The sequence below is a fragment of the Carassius gibelio genome, chromosome B2, assembly GCF_023724105.1.
Source record: "Carassius gibelio isolate Cgi1373 ecotype wild population from Czech Republic chromosome B2, carGib1.2-hapl.c, whole genome shotgun sequence".
Taxonomy (NCBI): Eukaryota; Metazoa; Chordata; class Actinopteri; order Cypriniformes; family Cyprinidae; genus Carassius; species Carassius gibelio.
In genome coordinates, this window is record NC_068397.1 from 27733731 (window position 1) to 27753839 (window position 20109).

Below are 20109 nucleotides of genomic sequence, written 5' to 3' on the forward strand. Positions count from 1 at the left end.
TGTTCTTTACTTGTGTTCTTTTGTGTCTTTTACTGAGACAAAATCTTGTTTTTATGCTACAAACCACATGAACTAAATAAAAATGTAATTAAACTATTTAGATTGTGTCAACTGAATGATTGCTGTCCATGAAAACAGGACGCAAACAGCTACTATTTGTATTTTAATAATAGAAGCAGCTGTTCTCCAGAGGAAGTGACATCATCTGATCACTACACCCTAAGACTGAGCTGCAGTGAAGACGTCATCGTGTGTAACTACAGCAACCCAGTGAGCTGGAAGACTGACATTGACTTCAACATGCATCAAATCTCTCACAAATGTATGGATCAAATATTAGTGTCTTAGTTCTGTGCTTTTAAACTAATGTCAAACTGTCAAAGTGTGTCATTCTTAAGTAATGTAGGCTACTTTAATTCTAAAGAGGTTTTTCCAAGAGCATATGACTGCAGTAAATACTGGAACTTCACTTTATTTTTACAGACAGACAAGCTACTTTCAGTTTTTAAATGTGAAGAGGGTTTTTTGTTTGTAACAGTTTTCTCTGCATTGAAATAACATTTATTTTAGCTCTCCCTGTTTGATTTTAAATGGTCCTGTGGTGTGGCACTGTGTAATACAATAATTGTAATAGTAAACTGCTTTGTATTTTTATAACATAAGTCTGCCTCCCTAGCATTGATATATAGCTAAGCCAGAACAGACCACAGAGAAATCTTCTGTGACTTGTTTCGTAAGTATGAACTGAGATGCTTATGAGATGGGACAGTTTGACTTACTTTAACTTACCTGAAGAAAAAAAAAATGAGGTAGAAGGTGTATTATATTTAGTACCATAAAACACTATGTGCAGTAAGCGATTTCTGAGAAATACTGCTGATAATCCTAATCAATACCCAAACACTGAACATACCCTTACCCCAAGGACACACACCCTCCCTTAATTGTTCCAGGGGCTGTTTCATAAAACAAGTTTACCAAATAAGCCAGGCTTACTTAAGTTAGTCTGAATATGTTGAACCAAATAAAATTACAAAAAGTCAGAATAACATATACGAGCCTAGCTTATTCTGTAAACTTGTTTTATTGTAACAGGGCCCTGCTGTTCTGTCAAATTTGTTGCTACCACCCATTAACAGAACCATGCCATTTGTTAGAACACTGGACCCAAAATTAAAAGTTCATTTTACACTTACAAGCAAGAGTTCGATGTTAGTCGCAGGACCACCAGCTCCAGACAAACAACGACGCTTTAAACTGTTCTGATACTTCAGTAAACATTACATCAACTGCATATCATGTTCTGTGAAACATCGCAAATCAAATGATACTCACGTGTCGAGCAGAACCGAAGCAACCTCGGCATCCTTTGTCAGGACTTCCCGACCTCGTCGCTCCACCGCTGGGAAGTTTTTCCAGTATAGAGTCCTGCTCCTAGCTCTTTTCTGATCATAACCCATCTTTTTCCAGTGTCAGTCTTCTGATATTTTTGTCTATTTGTCTCACTCTCAACCTTCTACAGTCTTTCTACACATCTCCCACTTGCTCTCTCTCTCTCTCCTCCCCATCATGAGCGAAATCGACGATTTTCTACAAGTGTGTTCTGGTGCTCAGTGATCGATCCACTTTGTTTATTCTTACAATTTACACAACCCATTCAGTTTCTCAGAAATCACTTTATAGTATTGCATTTAAACTCTAGCCTATAACCACTAGATGGCGACATTATTTTTATTGCTACAGTATATGTTTCCCCATCAGTCAAAAAAGTTTTTACTTTTTATCTTATTAAAATAGCACTTTAGTTGATTTTTGGCTTAGTCTTAGAGATATGTTTACCTGAGATAAACTTTTAAACAAAGTCTTGCTCTCAACACTGGATATTCTCAGCATTCCCAATCTCCAAGTTATTTTATTGAGATGGGACTGGATTGTAGGCTACTATTTTCCTGACATAGATTTTGTCACAATCAGTGTGCACAGGGGCGTCAGACTGGGGGTAAAACCAGTACTGATTACCAGGGCCCCAAAGGAATAGAGGGCCCTTGAAAAGTCTGGAATATATATTTTCAAGGGGGGCATTATGCATAGGGCCCGGGATCTTGTGCAGCGCACAATATTTTTTACTTTTTATTCATCAAAGTATCCTAAAAAAGTATCACATATCGCATATTCACATATCACATATCACATATTCTGAAAAAATATTAAGCAGCAGAACTGTTTCCAACTTTGATAATGAATCATCATATTAGAATGATTTCTAAAGGATCATGTGAAAATGATCATTTAAAGTATAATAATTTTAAAAACAATTATTTTAAATTGTAATAATATATCACAATATTAATTTTTTTCTGAATTTTTGATCAAATAAATTCAGGTTTGGTGAGCAGAAGAAACTTCTTTCAAAAACATTAAAGATAGTAATGTTTTCAAACTTTTGGTCTGTACTGTATATATATTTACATTTACATTTATTCATTTAGCAGACTCTTTTATCCAAAGATATATATATATATATATATAACTGGAAGCTGATGACCCGGAAGTCTCACACATTCAACTTACCGTAAAACTTCAAATAATAGCCCGGGCTTCTATTTACCCAAACCGCCGAACTGCACCGGCTTGTATTTGAGACCGGCGTCTATAAGAGACAGGCCTTTAATTTAGTGTTGAGATGTTCAAGCATGACAGCAGGAGGTTACCACATTATACTACGTTTTATTTATAATTCATTTTAATGTGTTTAACAAATCATTTAATGTAAGAAATGTCTTTGGCTATTGGCAGCATAAAAAAATATATAAAAAACGAAACGATGTGACAGCAATGGGCAGAACAATAGAAGTTACCGCTAAAATCCATTGAGCATATGAACTTGTTGCCCGAAACATATCAACAAGAAAGAATGATGGCTACCCTGTAAAACAACTGCAATCATGTGATAGAAAATTACTCTATTCATCACTATCATCATCCCCGCGATCCTCAATTACAAGTTCATTGGCGAATTCCTCCTCCACATCGCTCTCACCTCTACTTCTCCCTCTCCAGCTTCCGCTAACTCTGCCTTGCTTGCACTAACAGCTCTCGCACAGTTGCGCACGGCTCTCCCTCTTTGAAACAATGGTGATCCTCACTTCCATCAGAAGCTACTGTCAGGCCACATACCTAAGGATAACATCCTTAAGTCAATGAAATATATTATCTCCTCTTTCTCCCTCGCGCGCACACACACGCGCGCGCAAGCATACCTTAAAGGAATTTTTCAGCCGCTCCGTATCCAGCTTTTCCCACGCTTTAAACAGACCAGGCCTCTATTTGAGACCGGCCTTTATTTACCCAAACCTCTCGTCACACCAGGCGTTTAAAAGAGACAGGCGTCTATTTGGGACTCGGCTATTATTTGAAGTTTTACGGTACAATGGTCACTCTCTCTTTTATGTTTAAAAAATAAATAAATAAATAAATTGTAAAGTGAAGCCGTTTATAATCAGGGTATCTTCCGTCCATTCCAAATCCGTTTCAAATTAAAAAACAGAAAACGAAAAACTCAAGAGGATTCAAGTGAGAGAACATGAATTAAATAACCAGAAATGGAAAAATGGCTCGTTTATTCGTTATTCCATCTAGGTTAACAAACGGAAAATGAGTTTTTGACTTGATTTCTCATTTTGTCGTTTTGGGTTTAAAAAACGGCTTATGGCTTCAATATTTCATTCGCACTTGTGGGCGGAGCTGAAACGCTTCTTTCATCTGATTGGTCGGATCGCTCCGCCTTCTACTCGGGCTCCTCAGTCTTTCAGAATAAGAGTCTTACACAAGCAATATCTGAAACCAGATGTAGACACATAATTCGCGTTGTTGCGACTTGCAAGTCACCCCTTTAAATTATTTCTAGGTTATAGTATTGTATGAATATTGTCCCACTGTAAATACAGTGCAAATAGTTCTGTCTCCTGGGATAAAAGTGAAGTGGAAATAAAAATCAATAATAGACTGAACATTTCCATGATAATATGTCTGTAACATTTACCACTCTCATCTTTTAAGTCTAATGGCACTAGGTAGGTGTGTGTGACATTAATAATTAATTGTGGAAATTAATATAGTTAAATTTATTAAATAAATTAGAATTATTAGTTTTATTACAGACAAAACGTCTTGGTTACGTATGTAACCCTCGTTCCCTGAAGGAGGGAACGGAGACGTTACGAATGGGATCTCGCCCGAGAGCCCAATCACCTTCGAGTGGTACAAAACGAGCCAATGGTACACAAAGTACCTTGGTCTGCGGAATTTGCATCGCGAGCTCCGCCCCGCAGAGCGGGTATATAAGGAGCAACGCGAGCAACTCGCATTCAAGTCTTCGCTGAGGAGCCGAGCCAGTGACCCGGCCGTTCAGCGGAACAGCGATGTGGCAAGGGGACGTAACGTCTCCGTTCCCTCCTTCAGGGAACGAGGGTTACATACGTAACCAAGACGTTCCCTTTCAGTCGGTCACGTTCGACGTTACGAATGGGGTCCCTTACAAAACGCCACATGGCTGTCTTCCAGCGACCCGTGTGAGTGATAGCACCCTGTCGTGAGGCCAGCACGAGTGAGGGCCTACAGCTCGCACAGAATACGCTGGGTAGCACATTCCAGCTGGACATATGCTAGCAGGCTGCCTGCCCGTGGGAGGACTTACAGAAGTAGGTATCTACCAAGGTGGTGATACATAAGAACTCTGAGGTACCCAGCCCGCAGGGTGGAATTTTCAACGACAGAGCTGGCAAGGGCTTGCCAAGGGAAAGACACATGCTGCGGAGAGACTTACTGTGGACATACACACGTGGGATTACCCAGAAGGGGAATCACGACACATGGAGGCACCTAGTCCCACACATGGCTGACCAAGGGGCATGTACGCAAGTGTTGGACATCAACAGTGCTGGAGGAACCCAGGGTTCTGACTGAGGAACTCACCTGAGGGGAATAGCGCACGCATCCAGTCCGCGGAGTGGAATGGCGCAGCAAGCGGATTGACACCGAGCAGGTCCTTACTGGCCCGAAGGGGCGAGTATCTGGGAGGACACGGGCTCTACACGGAGATTATAAAATCTTGCGAATGTGTTAGGTGTCGCCCAGCCCGCAGCTCTACAGATGTCTGCTAGCGAGGCGCCATGCGCCAACGCCCAGGAGGAAGCTACGCTCCTAGTTGAGTGAGCTCTCACCCCTAGGGGGCATGGCAGGTCTCGAGCCTGATAAGCCAGGACAATAGCATCCACTATCCAGTGGGATAACCTCTGCTTGGAGACAGCCTTTCCCTTCTGCTGGCCTCCGTAACAGACAAAGAGCTGGTCTGAGGTCCTAAGGCACCGAGTTCTGTCCACGTAGGTGCGGAGCGCACGTACTGGACAGAGCAGCGCCAGGGCTGGGTCTGCCTCCTCCAGGGGCAGCGCTTGCAAGTTCACCACCTGATCCCTAAAAGGAGTGGTGGGAACTTTGGGCACGTACCCAGGCCGGGGTCTCAAGATAACGTGAGAGTTAGCCGGCCCGAATTCCAGGCACGCTTCGTCAACTGAAAATGCCTGCAGGTCCCCGACCCTCTTCACCGAAGCCAAAGCCGTCAGGAGCGCAGTTTTCAAAGATAAAAACTTTAGCTCTACTGAGAGCAAGGGTTCGAAGGGAGCTCTCTGCAGTGCTGATAGAACCACTGCGAGGTCCCAAGAGGGGACTTGCTGAGGGCGAGGCGGATTGAGCCTCCTTGCTCCTCTCAGGAACCTGATGATCAGATCGTGCCTTCCAAGAGACTTACCTTCAACAGGGTCATGGTGAGCCGAAATGGCAGCCACATAGACCTTGAGGGTGGAAGGAGACAGCCTACGTTCCAACCCCTCCTGAAGAAAGGAAAGCACTGACCCAATCGGGCACTTCCAGGGGTCCTCACGCCGTGAAGAACACCAAGTGACGAAGAGGTTCCACTTCAAGGCATAGGCATGTCTGGTGGACATGGCTCTAGCTGAAGTGATGGTAGCTACCACCTGTGGTGGCAAGGTACCTAAACCTTCCGTGACCCGTCCAGAACCCACACATGTAGGTTCCATAGATCGGGACGTGGGTGCCAGAGGGTGCCCCGTCTCTGAGAAAGAAGGTCCCTCCTCAGAGGAATTGGCCAGGGAGGGGCTGTCGCGAGGAGTACAAGTTCGGGGAACCAGGTCCGGCCGGGCCAAAAAGGCGCAACCATGAGGACCTGCTCCTCGTCCTCCCTGATCTTGCACAACGTCTGTGCAAGAAGGCTCACTGGGGGAAACGCATACTTGCGCAGGCCCAGCGGCCAGCTGTGTGCCAGGGCGTCCGTGCCGAGGGTGCCCTCGGTCAGGGAGTAAAACAACTGGCAGTGGGAATTTTCTGGAGAGGCAAACAGGTCTACCTGGGCGTCTCCGAAGTGTTCCCAAATCAGCTGAACCGACTGGGGGTGGAGTCTCCATTCCCCGGGGCGAGACTGCTGTCGTGAGAGCTCGTCGGCTGCACGATTGAGCCTGCCTGGAATGTGAATGGCACGAAGCGACCTCAGATGCTTGTGACTCCACAGGAGGAGATGGCGAGCGAGTTGCGACATGCGGCGGGAACGTAGACCACCCTGACGGTTGATGTACGCTACGGTCGCAGTGTTGTCCGTACGAACCAGAACGTGCTTGTCCTTCAGCAGGGCCCTGAAGCGGTGCAGAGCAAGACGTACTGCTAGCAACTCGAGGCAATTGACATGCCACTGAAGTCGGGGTCCTGGCCAGGAGCCTGACGCAGCATGCCCATTGCACATGGCACCCCAGCCCGTGGCAGAGGCATCTGTTGACACAACAACATGTCTGGACACCGGTTCTAGGGGCACGCCGGCCCGTAGAAACGAGGGGTCCAACCACGGGGTGAAGTATCGACGGCAGGCCGGAGTGATGGTCACTCGGAGCGTGCCCTGTTGCCATGCCCATCTCGGGACTCGGTCGTGAAGCCAGTGCTGAAGCGGTCTCATATGGAGTAGCCCGAGCGGTATGACTGCCGCCGCGGACGCCATATGCCCCAGGAGCCTCTGAAACAGTTTCAGTGGAACCGCTCTCTTGCCCTCGAATTGTCTCAGGCAACTCAGCAGTGACTGGCGCGCTCGTTTGTAAGCTGCGCGAACATGGCGACCGAGTCTATTTCCATACCGAGAAAAGAGATCCTCTGCACAGGGGAGAGTTTGCTCTTTTCCCAGTTGACCTGAAGACCCAGTCGGGCGAGGTGTCTGAGCACCAGATCCCTGTGCTCGCACAACCGCTCTCGAGAGTGAGCTAGGATCAGCCAGTCGTCGAGGTAGTTGAGGATACGGACACCCTGTTCCCTGAGAGGAGCCAGGGCCCCCTCCGCAACCTTCGTAAAGACGCGGGGAGAGAGGGCCAACCCGAATGGGAGAACCTTGTACTGATATGCCTGCCCCTCGAAAGCAAACCGAAGAAACGGTCTGTGTCGAGGAAGAATGGAGACATGAAAGTACGCGTCCTTCAGGTCGATCGCTGCAAACCAATCCATCGGACGAATGCATTCGAAAATGCGCTTGGGCGTTAGCATCTTGAACGGGAGTCTGTGTAGAGCTCGGTTCAAGGCACGCAGGTCCAGGATTGGCCGTAACCCACCTGTCTTCTTGGGTACTATGAAGTAAGGGCTGTAAAAGCCGGACTTCATGTCGGCTGGAGGGACCGGCTCTATCGCGCCCTTTGCCAGCAGGGTCGCGACCTCCGCGCGCATGACAGGGGCATCTTTGCCCACCATCGTCGCGTGGACACCCCGAAACCTGGGGGGACGCCGGGCGAACTGAATCGCGTAGCCGAGCCTGAGCGTCCGGATGAGCCAGCGGGAAGGCCTGGGGAGCTCTAGCCAGGCTCCCAGGAACCGAACCAGCGGGGTCAAGGGGACTACAGGCGTACCCACAGTGGGGCAGCGTGGTGGAGCAGACAGCCCCGGCATGGGAGGCATAGCGTCCCTTAGCGGGGGCGGAGTGCGGGCACTCGTCTGACTCCAAGTGGCAAAGAGGGCATGAGAAGGCGAAGCGTTCTTGAGCCGTCTTTGCATGGAAATTGGCAAGGGGAGAGGGGAACGAGAGCGGCGAGGAAGCACGTCGCCAGCTGTCATTCGTGGCCTCTTGGGACCCGGAGGTAGAGGAAACAGCTCTTTTAGTGAAGATATGGGTACCACTGGCCGCAGGGCCAGTGGCAGAACAAAAGGAAAACGAGAACAAAGGATTCTCCCCCGGCCCTCCTCCGGGGGAAGGAGTGGTCCTGCTACCATCTCCTGATGAGCTGACGTCTCCAACTCCAGGTCGCCCGTCTCAGGAACGCCGCTTGGCCTGGCGTTTGGCAGGTTTAGGGGCAGAGACGGGTTGCGCCGCCCTTCTGCGGCTGTCTCCTCGCTGCGGCCGGGGTGAAGGCTGCTGCTGTGGCCGAGCGGGAGTGGAGGAGGCCGCAGGGGGGCGCCCTCGGCGACGAGCAGGCTGAGGTTGCGCCGGCGGTGGGGTGGAAGCAGCAGAGGGCCGCCGGGGCAGGATGTGTCTGAAGGCCTCAGACTGCTTCTGGGCGGCAGAGAACTGCTGGGCAAAGCTCTCTACCGCGTCGCCGAAGAGGCCATCCTGGGAGACCGGGGAGTTGAGGAGCTGAGCCCGATCAGACTCCCTCATGTCTGCCAGGTTCAGCCATAGGTGGCGCTCCTGGACCACCAAAGTGGACATCACCTGACCCAAGGAGCGCGCAGTGACCTTCGTCGCCCGGAGAGCGAGGTCGGTTGCAGTGCGCGCCTCCTGCAGAACCCCTGGGTCAGCACTGCCCTCGTGCAGCTGCCGGAGCAGCTTGGCCTGATAGACCTGCAGAGAGGCCATGGCATGCAGGGCAGAAGCGGCCTGGCCCGCAGCTCTGTAAGCCTTGGCCACAAGCGTGGATGAGAACTTACAGGCTTTGGAGGGCAGCTTGGGACCACCACGCCAAGCGGAGGCGCTCTGTGGACACAGTTGCATCGCAACAGAGCGCTCCACCGGGGGAATCCCAACATACCCCTTGGCCGCCCCGCCATCGAGGGCAGTGAAGGCGGAGGAAGAACCAGAACGGTTTCGGGCAGTTAAAGGTTCCCTCCATGAACTAGTTACTTCCTGGTGCACTTCCGGGAAGAAAGGAACCAGAGGGGGGTGCTGGCGATCCGCACGAGCAGCCCCCAGGAACCAATCATCCAGCCTCGAGCGCTCAGGACAGGGCGGAGGATTCCACTCAAGCCCGATGCTCTCCGCTGCCCGGGAAAGCACGGCCGTCAGCTCGGGATCAGACTCGGACAACGCTGGCACTCCCGAGGGAGGCAACGCAGCCGAACCCTCATCTCCCGAGGACTCAAGCCCGCCTTGTGATGCGGCGATCGACATACGGTCCTCTTCGCGAGCCCCGAATGAGATGTCAGGAGCCTGAGAGGGTCCAGCAAACACATCCGGGAACTCAACCGGCTGCGGCGTATGTGAGGGGGGTGTGGCCCGAGGAGGTTCGCTCGTCGGGGGAAAGCCCACACGGTAACCCTCAGATCACCCTGGCCACCAGCCGAAGTAGCTCTCTTACGAGAAGAGCTAGAACGGGGTGTGGCAGAGGGGACTCTATACCTTTTAAGGTAATCGAGTCTCGATCTCAACGCCGAGATGGTCATGTCCCCGCAATGAGAACATGAGCCATCCACGAACGCAGTCTCAGCGTGCTGGAAGCCCAGACACGTGACACAGCGATCGTGACCGTCACGAGGAGCGATATATCGACCGCACCCAGAAACACACGGGCGAAATGACATCTTTAAAAAGACGCAAATCGGCCCGTAACTCTTTTGTGAGAGAAATTTGTCTCTTTTAGAGGTGTTGAAGCGCTCAGGGGAACGCGGGAGCTGTCGCAGGAAACCCAGACGAACCGCTGAATCGCGCCGTCACACCAACACCAGCTCTTGTTTGTAAACACTCCGGTGATTGCAGCAAGCGATGTGCTCGGCTCCGAAGCGAAAGCTTGAATGCGAGTTGCTCGCGTTGCTCCTTATATACCCGCTCTGCGGGGCGGAGCTCGCGATGCAAATTCCGCAGACCAAGGTACTTTGTGTACCATTGGCTCGTTTTGTACCACTCGAAGGTGATTGGGCTCTCGGGCGAGATCCCATTCGTAACGTCGAACGTGACCGACTGAAAGGGAACTGAATGATGTTTCTCTTTTAGTCTTCTTTGTTGGCCTTGACAACGACTAAAATTTTATTGTTTCACCAAATTCAGCTCAGATCTCAGATCTCGTTTGACTCGTTGCTGTAACTGGTCAGACTTTTTCCTTCTCAAAAAATCCTAGTGACTTTCATTATCTGAGCAATGAAGGTCTTACACTTAAGGTCCACTAGAGGGGGAGACAGGATTTCTGTTTATGTAAGTTTAAATGACAGATAAATACATTAATTTCATGTGTACTACCATGAATATGCCATATCTGTGTAACACAGGTTCTTCAATGATAGATGGGGTGGTAGGGGGGTATACCTTAGCTCAATGATAGCTGTATAATATAAAACAACATTAACTACTGCAGCTGGTACCAAATAAAAATGATTAAGTTTTGGAAAAACTGCAAGTCAAATGTACTTGCACAAATGACTTGCTGTTACATAATACCCCATATGCGTTGTTGGGGACGTTTTCGTCCACTAGGGGGTAAAGTTGAGTCTTATTTTGGCCACAACTTTCTCTGTGTTGCAGCTAATGGAATGATTGGTGACAAATCTTATTTTGACACTTATTTTGGGAAAATGCTTGAAATTTTTCAAAAACTCAACAGTATACTGTGGGTAAATTCACTACCCTTTTGTTATGTTTGGGATGAAAACACCCACTAAATTAAAATGCTGTAAAAATGTCTCAGATAAAGATTTTTTTTTTTTTTGCATAAATCTATTAATCACCCTCAGTCCTGATCAAAACTACCAAATGTTTAAAAAGAAAATCCAAGATTTTAACTCTTTAATTACCAAGTTTCATAAATTATGTCACTGATTTGGGAAGAAAAAACACACACAAAATGACATATTTTCAATATAAAAAGTAATTGTGGACTGGATATTTTTTTTTACCTTTTATGACAGTCTTGGGCATGTCAAAGATTAGTAACTGTAGATTAAATTTGATGTATTGTTAGTTTTGTGCAGCATTAGATTTTAATTTTTTCTCCCTCATTTATTGTTGGTGGCTGTTTTTGTCCCATTGACTTCCATTATAACGACATTTTTTGATTGCAAAGCCATGACACCATATAATCATGCACTCTTGATTGTTGGTGGTTTTCCCTGTTGGGAAGAGGTAACATTTGTTATTTTTACAGTTGATCACTAGGTGGGACCATTAACCCTTTAGGCCTGTGCAAAAAAAGGCTTAGTTTCTGGCCTGTATATAGAGTTATATGGAGTTTAACAGCAAATTATAGTGTGTGTGTGTGTGTGTGTGTGTGTGTGTGTTTGAGAGAGAGAGAGAGAGAGAGAGAGTGTGTGTGGGAGAGACCTTTGTTTACTTACCTTGATGTATCTGAAAAAATCCAAATATGCACCTCATGCTCTCAGAACTACATGGACTAAACAATAAAAAAAAGAAGTGTGTTTATGCACCTGCTGACTTTTGATGGTGAAAAGAACGGAGGGCCTATGTGTGAAATACTTGTCTTTTCTTGATGGTGAAGCCAGTTTAAAACCTTTAAATCTTAACTACTTCTTAATCTTAAAAAAAACTACTTTGACCATAATTGATTATGGACCAAAATGCAATACCAACTTCAAATAAGCAGCAACTCGCTGGAGGGGTCAAGCTGCATAATCATTTCTAAAACTCTGGTTCAAGTCAAGCCCTTTCTCGTATTGCTTGCTGCTCTTCTCACCATCAAATGACCAGAAGGATGGCATGCAAGTGTTTAAATCCATGTACTGTTTTTGTTTAGTCTATACTTATCACCACCATTAAAAGGCAGCAGGTGCATAAATACACTTTTGTTTACTCCATGTAGTTCTGAGAGCTGAGGTGTACATTTAGATTTTCTCAAATACATCAAGGTAAGTGCGCAAATGTCTCTCTCTCTCTCTCTCTCTCTCTCTCTCTCTCCTACACACATACACACAATATAATTTGCTGTTATACTCCACATAACCCTATATACAAGTCAGAAACTAAGCTTTTTTTGCACAGGCCTATCTAAAGGGTTGATGGTCCCACCTAGTGATCAACTGTAAAAAATAACAAATTTTACCTCTTCCCAACAGGGAAAACCACAAACAATCAAGAATGCATGATTATGTTTCATGGCTTTGCAATCAAAAATGTAATTATAATGGAAGTCAGTGAAAAAAAAACATCCACCAACAATAAATTAGGGGAAATTTTTTTTATCTAATGCTTATAGCAGTTTAATTGAGTGAATGTTTTCATCCCGAACATAACGAAAGGGTAGTGAATTTGAACAATGCACAAGGGATACATAATAATTTTTATTTGGCACCAGCCGCAATTAATGTTGACAGCTAGCAGGAGTGTGGTGGGGTGCGAGGTCTGTTTTGACCAATGGATGGAGACCTCAAGGCAGTGGCCTTAATGCTTATCTGAAGATTTGTCTTTATAGATTACAGTTTACATTGTACTTACTGAAGTACACCTCTGCATGCAGACACCCAACTATACAAATTCATTTATAGATTTAAAACCCAGTCCTGAACCGGGAGAACCATGTTCTGCAGAGTTCAGTTCCAACACACTTGCTTGGACATTGCTACTGATCCTGAAGACCTTGCTGAGCTTAGGTGTGTTTATTTGGGGTAGCTAAACTTTGCAGGACACTGGCCATCCAAGAGGAGGACTGAGAGTCCTGACATTAGCATTTACATTCAGTGCATGTGATTTATCAACACTGAGTACATCTTAAAATGTACAGCTCATGAAAAATAAAAGTTCTAGATGGACAAACATTAAATGAATAAACCAGTGTGAATAAAAAATATATTAAAATACATTTGGAGGTACGTTGAAAAAGCGAGAATGGGAAGTTTTAAAGTACAGCTTGAAGTGTGAAGTTTATTCTTGTACACAGATATGGCATATTCATGGTAGTACACATGAAATTAATGTATTTATTTGCCATTTTACGTAAATAGAAATCCTGTCTCCCCCTCTAGTGGACATTAAGTGTAAGACCTTCATTGCTCAGATAATGAAAGTCACTAGGATTTTTTGAGAAGGAAATTTGGTGAAACATTAAAATTTTAGTCGTTGTCAATTACTCTCATAATAAATGATAATAATGTTCAAATATATGTTGGCTTTCTCAAGGCCAACAAAGAAGACTAAAAGAAAAACCATTCAATTTAGTATGTAATAAAACGAATATTACTAATATATTTCATAAATTTAACTATAGTAATTTTCCCAATTAATTATTAATGTCACACACACCTACCTAGTGCCTTTTGACTTAAAAGATGAGAGTGGTAAATGTTACAGACATATTATCATGGAACTGTTCAGTCTATTATTGATTTTTATTTCCTCTTCACTTATCCAAGGAGACAAAACTATTTGCACTGTATTTACAGTGGGACAATATTCATACAATACTATAACCTAGAAATAATTTAAAGGCGTGACTTGCAAGTCACAACAGCACGAATTATGTGCGCAGTAACATCTGACTCAAATATTATGTTAATTAACAGTGAGCGGTGGTTTTTAGACACTACTCTTATAAGACTCTTATTCTGAAAGAATGTAAGATCGAGTTGAAGGCGGAGCGATTCGACCAATCAGATGAAAGGAGCGTTTCAGCTCCGCCCACAAGTGCGAATGAAATATTGAAGCCATAAGCCGTTTTTTAAACCCAAAACGACAAAATGGGAAATCAAGTCAAAAACTCATTTTCTGTTTGTTAACCTAGATGGAATAACGAATAAACGAGCCATTTTTCCATTTCTCGTTATTTAATTCATGTTCTCTCACTTGAATCCTCTTGAGTTTTTCGTTTTCTGTTTTTTAATTTGAAACGGATATGGAATGGACGGAAGATACCCTGATTGTTTATCCTCATGTGCTGGTATTATTACCTTTTTTGATATAACATTTAAAATAATGTATTTTCTGTATTAGACAATTTACTGAATATTCAAAACATTTTTTTTGAAACAGTATTTTTATAAATTTTCAATGGTTGTCTGTATATAAGTTTTTGTGTTTTTTTCATGAATTCAAAAGAAGATAAAAAAAATAAAATAAATTGTAATCTTCTCAGATGAATTTGAAATGTGATTTTTGTCGCTGGAAACCATAACTTAACGTGCATACCAAGTTTAACTAAAGAAAACAAGTAACCTTTTTCTTGTCTATGTTTAATGTAGTAGGGCAAATCTACGGTGGCCAAGAAAGCTCAACACGCTGCAACTTAAGAAAACACATGCAAACTGAAAAAACACCAGCAAATGAAGAAAACATCTTCATTAGTTTGACAACACAAGTGTTGCAAATCCTCACAACACATGCACATTAAGAAACAATTAATGAAGCATTGCAAATTTATTTTCACTAACATTGAAATTATATTGAGCTGAGGCTATTAAAGTTAGCCATCTTAAGTAACGTTTTACATTTAATCATGTAATTATTCAGCTTATTTGGGCTAAAAATATCCCAAAGATAAAGGAATGATGCAATCAGGGCGTTTATAAAAAAAAAAAAAAAAAAAAAAAAAAAAAACACCTTTCAGTTCACCAACAACTCTAATGACCAGTAGCCACTGCAGGACAAACAAATCTCAGCTGGGTCAGACATTTTTTGGGGGTGTCCTTGAAACATTTCCAATGTGGTCAGTGCTATTTGTAGCAGGATTTGCAGCGTTTCTTAATTTGCATGTGTTGTGAAGGATTTGTAGCGTGTTTCATTTTATGCATGTGTTGTGATGATTTGCAGCGCATTTCGTTATATGCATGTGTTGTGATGATTTGCAGCGCGTTTCGTTATATGCATGTGTTGTGATGATTTGCAACACTTGTGTTGTCAAATTGATGAAGATATTTTTTTTTTTTATTTGCTGGTGTTTTTTCAATTTGCATGTGTTTTCTTAAATTGCAGCGCATTGAGCTACCTCGGCCACTTTACAAATCGGTGCTAAAAATAGTATCATACAACTGCACTGATGCACATGATGACCATTTCCTTGGTGAACTTGTGAACTTGAAGCCCCTCCACCAGTAATAGGCAATGGGCTCTGATTGGTTAGCTAGCCCTGTGTGTTGTAATTGGCTAACCGCCACAAGTGCGTGTCCCATCCCTAGCCTCAGCGACACGAGCTCCGTTGTATTGTAAACAACAACGTTAATATCACTTATCAGTTTGAGCCCGATTGAGAGGCAGAGGATATTAGAGAAGAGGATCATGCAGAACCTGTGCAAGCATGGCTTTTAATTGTAGGCCTGATATTTTTTTGTTGTTGTCTCCTACTATTAGATACGCTATTGGTTATTTGTATATGCTACTGATTATGTTATCTTTTAATATAGCCTATGGTTTTATCCTGATTAACGCTTACAGTATGGCAACTGCACACGCGTCCATTTTTAAAGCGTCTCATAGCTAGCCTATGTGAAAATAAGCTAAAGGGGTCGCACACCGGACGAGAAGCACAGCGTCGCGTTGCGCCACGTCTTTAAAATTCGAACACATTGTTTTCTATGAGTGTACACACACCGCCGGTGCCATTCGGCGTCTGTCCGCGGCGCCCAGCTACGACTCAGGACGCTGTTCAAATTTCTGCTGCGCCACAGAGCGCCATCTACATAGTTTTATATTACATAACATCATATTTGTTTCAAACCGTTGTTCATACATTATACCAAGATAGCACTGCTGCAAAATACTACCTACATTAGTTGTACAGCTTGAATAAAATGTGAACATATATATATGTATATATGTATATGTATATGTATATGTATATGTATAATAAACGTAATTCTTTCAATCTTTTATTTTTCTCTTGAGACATTTTACATACGCAAAATACAGTATTTGCCTGTCGTGATTACATCCAATGTCAATGGCAGCAACCTAGTGGATTTACCAGGGTACAACCGTCACAACACACTTCATGTTATTTAAATAACAGAGTAGCAGACCGCAAAATACGAAAAACTAATCAACGACGAAGGGAAATACCCAGAATTATATGCAACCAACCATAGATTATTCAAAGACAACACGAGTAAGTCATAAACGTGGAGGAAGATCGCGTTTGTCATTGGTTTTTAAGGTAAGAATGTCTAATGTTTGATCTGAGGTAAAATGTTCAGTGACAGTCCTAAGAAATAAGCATACAAGGCCGTATGGGGTTCGCGGGCCCTGGTGAAGGTTGTACCAGTGGACCCTGTATGAAATTGTTTAATTTGCATGCTCATTCTGTTTATTTATTTGTACTATTTACACAATGTTTAAGCTTGTTTAAGTTTTTAGGTGTAAGTGTAAGTACAGAAACTGAATTATCAAATGTAAAATAGCACTCTTCAGTGTAAAATAAATTATACAGTCAGACCAAAATGTATTCAGATACCTTTAACATTTCTCACAATATCATAGTTTATTTGCTATAGTTTAGAACATGTTAATAAAATAGAACAAAAAATCATAGTTAAACTTTGATAAAAAGGTGTGTAATCGATTACAATCAAACAAAACTTTAGACAACTGTTAGTATTCTAATATTCACACAACTATCAATACTTTGTTGACCAATTACCAAGCAATGTTTTATTTTGTTCACTCTGTGGTTAATTAGCAATTAAAGAAGAAACACTTAAGCAAAACATGGTCAGGTCAAAGTGTCTGAATAATTTTTGGTCCCAAATAGTATATCAATTTCACTGGTAGTCCACAGTATGAAGAATTTATATAATATATATAATAATTTCACAGTTCACTTTATTTTGCTGTAGGTTACATAATAATTAGTAGCCTGCAGCCACAAATAAAAAAATGTCAAAATATTATATCTGGTGTCTGAATAAATTTAGGTTTGGCTGTGGGTTAATTATTGTTAAAGCTACAAAGTAATCCATTTAAGAGCAATAAGTGATTGTCTGCCTCTCATTTTCTTGAATTACCGACAGTTTTTTCGAACATACTTCCAAGACAGGTATTTTGACATCATTTTGTATGTATTTGTCGTTACAAAGCAAGAAGGGGCAAATTCAGTGTTCAAGGTTTGGGACGTGTCTCTGCATGTGCCCGGTGCTGAATTGGGCTCCTTCACATCTTTTTCTGTTTGCATGTTTAAACTGTGATTTGTATTCGTTTGTTCAGGTGCAGGAAGATGCGAAGGAGAGCTCGGGTTCAGTGTTGCTGTTCGTGAGACGCTCCGAATAGAGCGCACGATTAACCAGCCAAGTTCAGCTTTTCCGCGTCTTGTGTTTGCATGCTTTCAACTCTTTTGAATGTTTAAATTGACAAGGCTTAAAACACGTGAAAATAATAAGCTTTCATCACGACACGCAACAGTGGCCCATCAACTGTCTTATGCCGCATTTCCAACACAGAAACTTTACCCAGGAACTAGGGACTTTAAGCTGGTACTCAGTGTGTTTCCACCGCAGGAACCAGGAACTAAATTAATTTCCGGGGTAAAAAAAAATGCCCCTAAGAAAGTCTCTGCTTGTGAGGTGGTACTTTTTCAAAGTTCCGGAACTTTCAGGGGCGGGACTAAGGCGCTAAACATCCTGATTGGTTGACTTCACGCAGTATTGGTTGAGTTCAACCACCATTTATTTGGATCATTTTCAAAATATTACTGTTATTGTGTCATGAAATTTAATTTTAAAAGTATTTCAGGCAAGAATGTAGTTGTTTAAAACTCAAATCTGTGGTTTATTTATAAAGACAGAGCCTATTTAAAAATGTGTTTCGCCGATCTCTGAGACGGTGAGCTCTCTTTTCAGTCTTTTTAGGCTGGCCTCAGGCTCACCCAGTCAGTTGAGATCGTTGGGGGCCCCTCTTCTGCCGTGGGTCCCTATAATCATCACCACCTTATAGCGACGGCCCTGTACCTACATGTATATACATTTTTTTTTTTAGCTTCTTTGTTTTTATTGAGCAAACAAATCAGTATTAGTAGCTACTGCATTAGAAATGTTGAAATTGCTTATAATAATACAAAACAATTGATGAATGGCAATCTAGAATGCTAGTGATAATCTAGACTAAATTACAACACAGATTATTTTCATTAATTAACATTCAAAACTCAGGAATAAATTAATTAAAACTCATTCTGCTATTCTTTTTAGTATGGAACTGTCGCATACTAACATTTATCCTTTCCGTACTGTTAATTATCGCAATTGGAAATCCATTGATCTCAATGACTTCTCTGCTTTTATTGAATCCTCCTTAAGTGGCCTTACTTTATCAGACCCTCTGGAGGTCAACATCTCTCTGTTAAATACTGTTCTTTTGTCTGGTTTGGACTTATTTGCACCGATGAAATCCTGGTCTGTGGCCTTTGTACGATCTGCTCCCTGGTATAATGGTGAGCTGGCTCTAGGAAGGCAGCGGGTCGTAAGCTGGAGTGTAAGTGGCGTACCTCTGGCCTGAATGTTCATTATCAAGCTTGGAAAGACCACTTATTTGAATATAAGGCAGAGATTGTATCTGTCAGATCTCAGTATTTCTCTCAGATAATTGATAATAATCAAAATAACCCACAAAAATTGTTTCATACCATTAACAAACTGTTCAAAGGTAACAGCTCCTCCAATATACCTGCCTCAGATCAGCTTTGTAATGGATTTCTTGATCATTTTAGTTCCAAAATTGCTAATGCACGCAAATCCATTTTATCTGTTGCGTCTGCTTCTCCTCCTAGTATCCCTAATTTTTTCGGGACTTTTTTCTAAAATTTTAGCTTACTTGATCCTGTTTCTCTGGGTAATGTGGTTTCACAAATGAAAGTTGCCACTTCCATAGTTGATCCAATACCCACCTGCATGTTTAACTCATGTTTTGCATCAATATGCCCAGTCGTCTTGAGTATAATAAATGACTGACTACCTGCTGCACTTAAAATTGCTGCTGTAACACCTGTACCAAAAAAGCCCAACGTAGACTGGGTAAACCTCAATAATTTTCATCCCATTTCCAATTTGCCTTTTTTGGCTAAAGTACTTTAGCGAATTGTGGTTTCTCAGTTAAATACTCATCTTACCTTGCACAATCTTTTTCAGCCCCTCCAGTCTGGCTTCCGCAAACTGCACAGTACTGAAACAGCATTGGTTAAAGTCACCAATGATTTGTTACTTGCTGCTGACTCTGTGTTTCAAGCAAAATTAAAAAATCTGGGGGTGATATTTGATTCAAACTTAACTTTTGATCCTCATGTTCAGAACATGGTTAAAGTATAATTTTTTCACCTTAGAAACATTGCAAGACTACGTCCCATGTTGTCTTTTTCAGTGGCTGAAAAACTGATCAATACGTTTGTCTTTTCTCGAATAGACTGTAATGCTTTGCTCGCGGGGGTCTCGAAATCTACTTTAGGCAGATTGCAGTATGTTCAAAACGCAGCTGACAAGTGCTCACAAGTGCTCTGACAAGTTCCAGGACAAGTGAGCACATCTCTCCAGTCTTGGAGTCCTTGCACTGGCTTCCAGTCAGGTTTGATTAGCATAAAATTCTTATGCTTACCTACAAGGCCCTGCATGGTTTAGCTCCAGAATATCTGACTGAACTTTTAACTGTCTACACCCCAATGCATAATCTTCGTTCATCAGATTCTGGGTTTTTAAATATTCCTGTAACTCGTTTACGCTCTATGGGTGTCCGGGCCTTCTCTTCTGTGGCACCTAAACTCTGGAACTCTCTTCCTACCTACCCTTAGTATTTTTAAATGTTCTCTTAAAACGTATTTTTTCCGGTTAGCATATATGTGATATGTTTCTTTGTTTGTCTATCTCAATGTATGTTTATTTGTTTTTATTTATTTTTCACTTTTAAAGATGTAACTTTTAAAGGCGCTATAGAAAATAAAGTTTATT

The 20109-nt window shown here is 43.0% G+C and overlaps 1 protein-coding gene across 1 annotated transcript in view; it reads left to right on the top strand.

Annotated features, from left to right (window-relative positions):
* The window catches only part of LOC127951092 (natural killer cell receptor 2B4), a 57335-nt gene that overhangs the window by 30735 nt on the left and 6491 nt on the right, over positions 1-20109 (top strand). The window lies entirely within an intron of this gene.